Genomic DNA, 10,170 nt, shown 5'->3' with positions numbered 1-10,170 from the left:
AGTTTCTGTAATGGATAATCAAGTTATTTGCCTGGAAAGGCATGTCCTGGAATAGTAAAGTGATGCCAGGGAAGACAAGGGAATAGTGAAGTCTGTAGCGTCTACACTGCAGATTGTAGGACGCATATGTGTGTGGGTAAGACAGTTTCAACTCAGGTCCAAGCTGTGTATGAAGGTGGATGGTCCTGATTCTCACAATACTCAGTCTACAGAAGAGAAAATATACGTCTCTGAAGTATATGAAAAGATGCTCAGCTTGACGCATGATGAGAAATATGTTTGAAAACTGAGATCTTTTTTTCACCTGTTAGACTTTCGAAGATCAAAAAATTTGATGGAATCTTATGATGGAGAGGAAAACAGAGATTCTTATACATTTCTGGTGGTAATGTCAACTGGTAGAATTTCTGTAAGGAGGGCAATCTGACCATATCTATTAAAATTGTAAATGCACATTCCTGCTGTGTGGAATAAAAATGATCACTTGTGAGTGTTTATCCCACCAGTCTGCTAATATCCAAAGGAACCAGTGTCCTGTAGAATACATTTTAGGAGGTACTTTTTAACTGGTGATAATTAGTCCTTTGATTTAGATAAAAGTTGCAAATGTTTTTCTCAGTGTTTTTACTTTGCATATGGTGATTTTTGCCGTGTGAAATTTTGTAATTTTATGTTGACAAATGTTTTGATCTTTTTTTCAAATGGCTTCTGGATATGTGTCATACTCCCAAGATCATAAAAATACTCTGCCTTGGTTTCTTCTTTTTTGTCTTATTGTTTGGGGGCTTAATTTTTGGTTACATTTAAATCTTTGGTCTACTTGGAGTTTATTTAGGTGTAACTTGTGAGGTATCTATTCAATACTATTATTTTTCCACGTGGTGACTCAGTTTTTTCAATACTATTTATTGAGCAATTCATCCAGCTCATAGCATATACTGAATTCTCAAAAATATTTAGTTCTATCTCTGGAATCCGTAGTCTGCTTCATAAATTTTTCCACGCATTCAAAGGACTACACTTTTAAATTATTGTAATTTTGTTTTAGGTTTTGTTAGTCAAGTTAATCTCACCTTGTTGCCTTCTTGTTCAGAAGTTTCCTGGCTCTCCTAGATTGTTTATTTTTTCCTGTGAACTTTAAAAACAGCTTGTCTAATTCCATTGTCTAAAATCTCATTGGTGAACTTTAATTTATCGTGTTAAATTTACAGATTAGTTTAGGGGCATTTCTATTTTATGATGTTAAGTCTTCCTATCCAAGTGCATGATATGCCTTTGTATTTGTTCAAGTCTATTTCGTGTTCTTCAGTAATACTTTAATGTTTTCTTCAACAGGTATTTCACATTTTTGTTATGTTTATTACTAGGTTTTTTTTGTTTGTTTCTAATGTAAATGTGAATTCCCCATTTCTATATCTATTAGGTGCTTGTCATTTGTAGATATGAAGGTTTTTGATTTTATATATTTATTTTGTACCCGGACATTATATGGGATTCTCTTATTGTTTGTAATATAATTCGAGTTGGGTTCTCTAGGCATGTAACCATATTGTCTGCATAGAATGATAGCTTTACCTCCTTTCCAATTTTATATCTGTAATACTTGATTGGCCTAATACCTCAAGAAGAATATCAAATGATAATGGTGATGGTGTGTATTGTTTCATTTTCATCTTTAATGAGGTCACATCTAGTAATCATTCATTAATCATGGTGCTGACTTTCGGGTGGAGATAGATACCTTGTATTATAAGAAAGTCCCCATTTTTTCTCATTTTATTAAGAGTTTTAGCAAGAATTTATGTTGAATTTTATCAAATGCCTTTTCAGCATTTATGAAGATCATAGCATTTTTCCTTCTTAAATCTATTAATATAGGTGAATAGATGTTATGATATGTAATCATGCTTTTATTTGGGGAATAAACCCTACATGGTCACTATATATTAATTTTTCTTTTTAAAGATGTTGGGGGTAGGAGTTTATTAATTAATTTATTTATTTTTGCTGTGTTGGGTCTTCGTTTCTGTGCGAGGGCTTTCTCTAGTTGTGGCAAGCGGGGGCCACTCTTCTTCGCGGTGCGCGGGCCTCTCACTATCGCGGCCTCTCCCGTTGCGGAGCACAGGCTCCGGACGCGCAGGCTCAGCGGCCATGGCTCACGGGCCTAGTTGCTCCGCGGCATGTGGGATCCTCCCAGACCAGGGCTCGAACTCGTGTTCCCTGCATCGGCAGGCGGACTCTCAACCACTGCGCCACCAGGGAAGCCCTATATTAATTTTTAAATCATTTGCTGGACTATTTTGCTGAGTTTTAAGGATCTTTACGTCAATTTCTTTTTGTATGCGTCTGCTACCTTTGTTGAGTTCTAGTGTCAGTGGTTTATATACTTTATTAAAAACAACAAGAACGGGAGAGGGATCATATGCTCAGCTATGGGCTGATCTCTGTTACCAGGGGACTGCTCAGGCCTAGATCACATGACCACTGTTGGATCTGGGGGGTGGGGTCCGTTTCTTATTTATTGATTTATTAAACCACTTTATTGAGGTATGATTTACATACAAAAAGCGGTCCATGTTTAATGTACACAACTTGATGAGTTTGGAGATAAGTATATATCTATGAAGCCATCACCACAATCTATGCCATAAACATATCTATCACCTCTAACAGTTTCCTCCTGTCCTCTTATTATTATTATTGATAAGAACACTTAACATAAGAGCTACTCTCAGGAAATTTTTAAGCATACAATATAGACTTGTTAACTATAGGCTCTGTGCTGTACAGTAGATCTCTAGGACTTATTCAACTTGCATAACTGAAACTTTGTACTCTTTGACTAATACCTCCCCTTTTCCTCCTCTCCTCAGTCCCCGGCAGCCAGCATTCCAATCTTTTCTTCTATGAGTTTGACTACTTTAGATTTCTTATATAAGTAGTATCATGGAGTATTTGTCCTCCTGTGTCTGGCTTATTTCACTTTGCATAATATCCCCCATGTTCATGTACATTGCAGCAAATGACAGGATTTCCTCCTTTTTTTTAAGGCTGTATATTCCAGTGTGTGTGTATATGTGTGTGTGTGTGTGTGTGTGTGTGTGTATATATATATATATATATATATACATATATATACATATATACACACATTTCCTTTATCCATTCATCTGTTGATGGACATTTAGGTTGCTTCTATGTCTTGGATATTGTGAATAATGCTACCATGATCACAGGGAATTCAGGTATCTCTTTGAGATCCTGATTTCAATTCATTTGGATAAATACCCCAAAGAGGGGAATTGCTGGATTATACAGTAGTTCCATTTTTAAGTTTTTGAGGACCATCCATACTGTTTTCCATAGTGACCATACCAATTTATGTTTCTACCGACAGAGTATCAGGGCTCCCTTTTCTCTACATCCTTGCCAACACTTATTATCTATTTTTTTATAATAAACATCCTAACAGGTGTGATGTGATATCTCACTGTGGTTTTGACGTGACATTCCCTAATGATTAGTGATGTAGAGCACCTTTTCATATACCTGCTGGCCATCTGTGTGTCTTTTTTGAGAACTGCATTTATTCAATACCACTCACTGCCCATTTTTAAATTGGGTTATTTGGATTTTTTGTTATTATTGTTATTGTTATTGAGTTGCAGGGGTTCCTTATATAGTTTGAACATTAACCCTTTATCAGATATATGGCTTGCAAATATTTTCTCCCATTCCATAGGTTCCCTTTTCATTTTGTTGATTGTTTCCCTTGCTGTGCAGAAGCCTTTCCATTTGACATAGACCTACTTGTCTATTTTTCCTTTTGTTGCCTGTGCTTTTAGTGTTATATCCAAGAAATCATTGCCAAGACCACTGTCAAGATTTTCCTCTATGTTTTCTTAGGGTCAGTTTCACTTGAAGTACATGAACTCCGAGTTGGACAGGGTTGGTTCCCCCAAAGCAAAATTGGGACCCAGTTACCAAAAGAAGGAGGGGTAGGAGGTGGAGAAAACAACAGACCCACCGCAGGCAGAGTTAGCAATAATCCAGCCTGGACGTTTCTAGCTGCATTTGCGGTGGACATAGGAAGTTTCTCTGCTGATACTCGTGTGGGTCATCAGGAGAACTCTTACTAGCTCTGGATTGACAATGTCCAGACTCCTTTCATGTGGGAGAATAAACTCCTAATTTGTTTAAGTCATTAAGAAAAACATCTTCCAAATGGAAATAAAAGCAGGAAAATTTTTTTATGTCAGCAAAGCCAATGTGGGCAATTCCACTGCCACTGGGGAATGCACTGGAGCTATTTCACGGTGTTCTATTTCAAGGTCCCGGAGTGAATTCGGGAGCAAAGGGGAGGTCTTGAATTGAACTTCCTTATTTTCAAGCCAGTGGATGTGGATTCCTTCCTGAAAACAGTCCTGTATTCCAGCATGGTACATTTCTCTCAATAACAAAAAGTTGGAACTAAAAACAATTATTGAGTTTAACATAGTTCTCATGTTCTCAGGAGTTTTCGTGAAAAGATCTGATTTCCATTTGGTGATAGTTGAAGTGCTTTATGAAATATTTATAGAGGGAAGATATGCTTCCTTGCTGTCTTTTTATTCAAGACTTCTCATTTAACTTGCCCTAGATCAAATCAATATTACAGTAATAATGTAAAAGAAATTAAAACTGTTTTAAACAGCTGCTAGAATAGCAGTTTAATTCAAATCAGGGCAAGCGTACAGGGAAGAAAGTAAATGTGAACATATCTTAAACACAGCATTTAGGAATTGTTCAAGGATAATTCAGAGTAAAATAACCTGGATATATATGCTAAAACACTTAAGTGACGAATTACAAAAAGGATGCTACTAATTAAAGGAATAAGATAGTACTTCTGGTACTTGTGACTGGAATGTATGCAAATCATATTTATTCTTTGTGAAGACTCTTCAAAGGCACTTAAAACTCCCATGTACTTGGTATTTACATTTTTACACTGCCTTTTGATTTGATTGGCTCTTATGCAGGAAACACTGGGAGCGGAGGAAAGGCAGTATGAGCCTTACTGAAAGAGCATAAACTGTGGAACTCAGAGGACTGCGATCTCCTTCAGGATCTGCTGCTGCCCAGCCTGGAGCAGTGGTTTGTTTTCTCAATGCTTCATCTTCCTCTTCAGAAAAGATTGTCAAAGTCCCATCCCATTTTCACATCCTATAATTCCACAAGTCAGGAGCAGTAGCGCACCTTACAAGGAACGCAAGTGAGCAACAAAACGAAACCTTCAAGAGGCTCCCTCAACAATAAACCAAAGTCCAGCAGTCACTGTGCATCATACCATATATTCACTCATACGTATACATGATACACGCACACACTATGTATCATAGACACAGGACACATCCCGCACACACATAATGCACATCAAGTATCCATATATGAAACATACATCATCTAGACATATAGATATGATGCATACATCATATGTGCATTATATACATATATATGTATATATATATATACACACATGTATTGCAGCATCTACCAAGTATCAGCTCTGCATTGCAGGAGATCCATATAGCAGATGCAGAGCATGCTTCAAAGTGCAGACTCTTCCTCCAGACTCCTGGCCACTCTACCTGCTGGGGTGACTTTAGACCTTTTTTTTTTTTTTTTTTTCCCGGTCCCAATGCAGTGAGCCCTTCTCATCAAGTTTTCGGAAAGGCCTGCGCCTGGACAGGACCACGTCGAAGAGTTGGTGCCAGTCGGGACCTACCATGTACTGCATCCCTGGGCAGACGTCCTTTCACTTCACCTCATTGCAACTCAGTTTTGTCCTTTTAAAATTGAGCACAAATCCTAGTTTCTACCTCATGGTGCTGGCATTAGGATTAAATGAGATAATATGTAAAAAATATACTAATATTATTGCCCAGTACATACTCTACTCGTCACCACTATCATCCCACTGAATTCTCCCAAGATCTTTATAAGGTACGGTGTTGGTTCAAAATCTCAGCGACTTCCTGGGTGAAATCTGAAACTGGCCCTGTAACACAGAGGGCAAGGCAAGACAGAGAAGCGAGGCAGACCGCTCCGATCGGTGGATGGCAGTGTTAATAAGTGAGGAACTTACATATGAGGCATCTCCTCGGCACCGCAAGACAAAGCAGATCCCTGTATCTACCACCAGAATCTTAAAAGGTGACACAGAGGCCTTAACTAGGTTTACTCACCTGTTCAGTCCAGATGGTCTCAAGAAGGCCTTCTTCTCTCAAGTCTCCCTCCTTGAAACAGCTCCCTGTGGGGGTGGGTGGAGGGTACATTCCAAGGACGACGGGAGGGGGTGAGGAGGCTCTGATTGCCTGGGTTCGACTCACAGGTCAGCCTGCGGTCACGTCCCCTGGATGACCTCCTCCAACACAGGTATTTCTGTCTCCATGTCACATGGCATCTGAAGGTCAAAGGGTCTAATTTGCCCAACATCACCATGGGTCCTGATACAGCTGTCCTGGTCTGAGTAGGCAGTTTGGTGCTGTTCTCTATGGCAGAACATTTTCTCCAGGCAATGTGTTCCTTGTCTGGGTCGTGTGCGTGAGTTTTTCTTTCAGGCTGACTCCAGCTTCAATCCAGCACCCAGACCCACGCTTTGCAGGGGGCAGGAATGTTCCCTTATAACCTGAGAGGGTAACTGAATGTGGGAAGAGTGAGCAGTAATGACGTCACCGTCTGCAGGCAACTCTGGGTGCAGAGAAAGGCGAAGAGTCCAACTTGCCAATGACTGCAGAAAGCTTAGGTGCTCTGGGGGAGAAGGTGGGTGCTAAATCATTGATAGATGCACATGGGCACAGCTCTGAGCTACTGTGGGTCCATTCCAGACTACCACAATAAAGTGAATATCACAATGAAGCAAGACACGGGAGTTTTTTGGTTTCCCAGTGCATATAAAGGTTATGTTCGCACTATGCTATTGTGTGCAATAGCGTTACGACTAAACAAAAGTCCATACCTTAATCACTTCACTGCTACAAAATGCTAACCATTATCTGAGCTTTTGGTGAGTCATGGTAGTCACATCAAAGATCGTTGATCACACATCACCGTAACAAATATAACAATAATGAAAAAGTCTGAAATATCGCGAGAATTACCAAAATGTGACACAGACAGGAAGTGGGCAAACGCTGTTGGAAAAATGGTGCCAATAGACTTGCTTGAAGCAGGGTTGCCGTGAATCTTCAATTTGTAAAAATCGCAGTATCTGTGGAGCACAGTAAAGTGAAGTGCAATGAAAGGCGCTATGCCTGTATGTTAGCACCTGTGGAACTCCAGGTGAGCTGAAGGTGGTATATCACCCCATGTATTGGTCCTGTTTGGATCTTAGTTCAAATTCTGGGAGATGATACCAGCTAACTTTTATGGTTTTTTCTAAATATGAGATTCTTAGTCTATGGATCATCACACCGTGTATCAGGCTGGCATTCCCACAGGATGCTCTGGAGGTCACAGCGCAAAGGAACCTCATTATTAGAAGGAACGTTACTCTCACCGAGCCCAGTACTTCCCGAATGGCTGCCCACGAACCTGGGCTGGCCTGGGAAGATGTTTTTCTCCTGTTGTGACAAAAAAGCAAAACATAAAGACAGTTACGTTTGCATTGGTTTGTAACATTTTTGTAACATCGAAAGTATGCTGCAGTTGAGTTATAACTCTGGAGTACACCCAGGAAAAAAATGAGCCAAAGTGTTTTTTAAAATGTCGCTGTTCCATCAAATTCAGAGGCCCTGGAATCCCAAACTGGATCCAGCCTTCTATCTTGCAGGGATACCACACGTGAGATAGCAGGTCAAGCTGCGTGGCTCATTGGGAACAGTCAGTCCTGCCTTGCCACTTTCTTGGGTGTGGTCTGGAGTTTTTTTAACACCGCTGGTGCTCAGTGGCTTAAAACGACAATGGTTTATGTCTTACACCACATGCCCATTGCAGGTTCCCATCGCTTCACCCCACTGCCCTCCCTCAGGGACACTGGTTCCACCTTTTGGAGTCTTGACGGCCACCGTGGTGACGTGAGTCATGCACTGAACGTTAGAGGCTTCAGTCTAGAAGTGGTGCGCACGCTATTGCCCCTCATATTTCATTGGCCAAGACAGGTCATTTGACCACACCTAACTTCAAGAGGGCAGGAAAGTACGATCCTACAAAGAAGTTCTTGGAAGGAGTAGGGGTAGAAATATTGGCAAATAGCAGTTAAGGCCAAACATACAGTCGTTCATTAATATTCCATTTTCTTTATTTTAGCTCAGCATTTTAACTGGTTGAAATATTTTTATATATTGATTCTGGTATGAATTGTCTTAGCTGCCAAATTTTGAGAGTCTACGGCATTTCCCTAAAAACTTCCTCTAGCCTGGTAGTGATTCACTGACTAGTACATTCAGACTACAGTTGTTCAGTGGTTTCAAGTCCACTTTCTCCATAAGGGGATCATGAGAAATTCTACAACAGTCTTTGCTGAAATCACAGCAAAGACACGTTATTTGGGTATTTTGCCCTTGATTTATTAAAGTAGGGTCTCTATCAAAAAAGGAAATAAGGTGGGTTAGGGGGAAGATTTGATGTTCTGTAAGTTTGGAATAATATGAACCAAAGGTCTGGATAATTGAATTTTTAGTTTTCATTTAAACATAGAGCCAACATTATTTTAATAACTTCGGTTAATAAGACGCGATAATATATTAGTTGGACTCTTTGGTTAGGTATTTGGAGGTCTTGCAGATGGCTGGGAACTGTCAGCCAAGTACCAAATCAACCTTCAGAACCAAAGAAAAGACCCACTTCTCCAAGAGTGATAACAGCAATAATAATAGTGAACACTTGCATGGTATTTACTGTGTGGATGTTTTGGAGCCAGGGCACATAATACCATGTCCTATTGTTCAGAACTAATCCCATAGCTCCTCTTATAACCAAGGGGGCTGCGAGATTTAGTCTTCCTTTTCAGCTTGGAGAAGAATGGTCTTGAATTGTCTCTTTTATAATACGCCTTTTAAAGATTAAAGACAGAGAGAATATATATATTTTTAAAAGTTCAATATTAGCTTGAAAATTCAGAAATCGGCATCCAAAAAATAAAACCAACGTTAGTTCTTCCATATTTGAAAGTGATATGAAATTCACCCACAAGGGAGGTGGTTAGGCAAAAATATAGCAAACAGAAGTGTAATTTTAATTAGCTCACAACCTTTCTTACACTTCATTTTGCTTCATTTGTTGCGTGTGTGTGTTGATGGAAAGGAACGAGCAGCACTAGTGCGTTCTTCCAGGACTTAAGGTAAAAAAAGTCTTTCTTCCAGGAAAGAATGCATCCTCCAGGGGCACAGAAAGTGGAAGAAACACCTGGTTGATGAGACAAGTACCAGCAGAGGGTGCTGGTGTGGCACAAAATTAAGATTTTTTAAAACGAGGAGGTCTGGGCTAGAAGACGGCCGGTGTGAGGGAAATGTAATATCTGTTTGGGTCCGCTTGGAGGTATGAATTTCCCCGCTGCATGCAGATCGGTCTGGGTTTCAGTGATTTCTTGTGTTGGCCACATGGATTTTAGGCATCTCCTAAAGCACAAACGCCTGACACTTGCTCCTGTGTCTGAGCGAGACTGGGAGAGGCTGTGCAGTTTGGCTCTTGTCTTCACTGGAGACTTTCTATGAGCCCCTGGCTGCTCGTCTGTGGCACCTCCATGCTGGGTTCATGTGCAGTCTCTACTTTCTTATTTGCCCAGCTTTTACAAAACTGTATTTGTGCGCTCTAGAAAATTTGCCAAACTGTGAATCCAAGAGGGTCCCATTTTCTTTTCTCACGTGGCCACCTTGAAGACAGGGTGACCAGTTCCTGGGAGCCTATACATAGCAGAGGTTGTGAAAGGTCGGGGAGGGGGGAACGAGGTGGGCGGCGTTTCCTCGGCAGAGCCTGACCTCCTGGGCTGTCCAACTACGAAGAACTCGATAGTAAACGTGAGCAGGGCCTTCTCGAACCTGCGCTTCTGAACTGCTCTTTCAGAAAACTGACAGCGTTCTGGGTTGGCAGTCAAGTGACCCACTGGGGTCCAGTCCAGCCTGTCTGGGCCTCAGTTTCCTCCTCGGTTCAGCGACAGGGTTAGACACGCTGATCCCGAGGCCTCTTTCC

This window comes from Kogia breviceps, chromosome 2, assembly GCF_026419965.1.
Source record: "Kogia breviceps isolate mKogBre1 chromosome 2, mKogBre1 haplotype 1, whole genome shotgun sequence".
In the NCBI taxonomy this organism is placed as follows: domain Eukaryota; kingdom Metazoa; phylum Chordata; class Mammalia; order Artiodactyla; family Physeteridae; genus Kogia; species Kogia breviceps.
Note: the sequence above shows the minus strand (reverse complement) of the source record.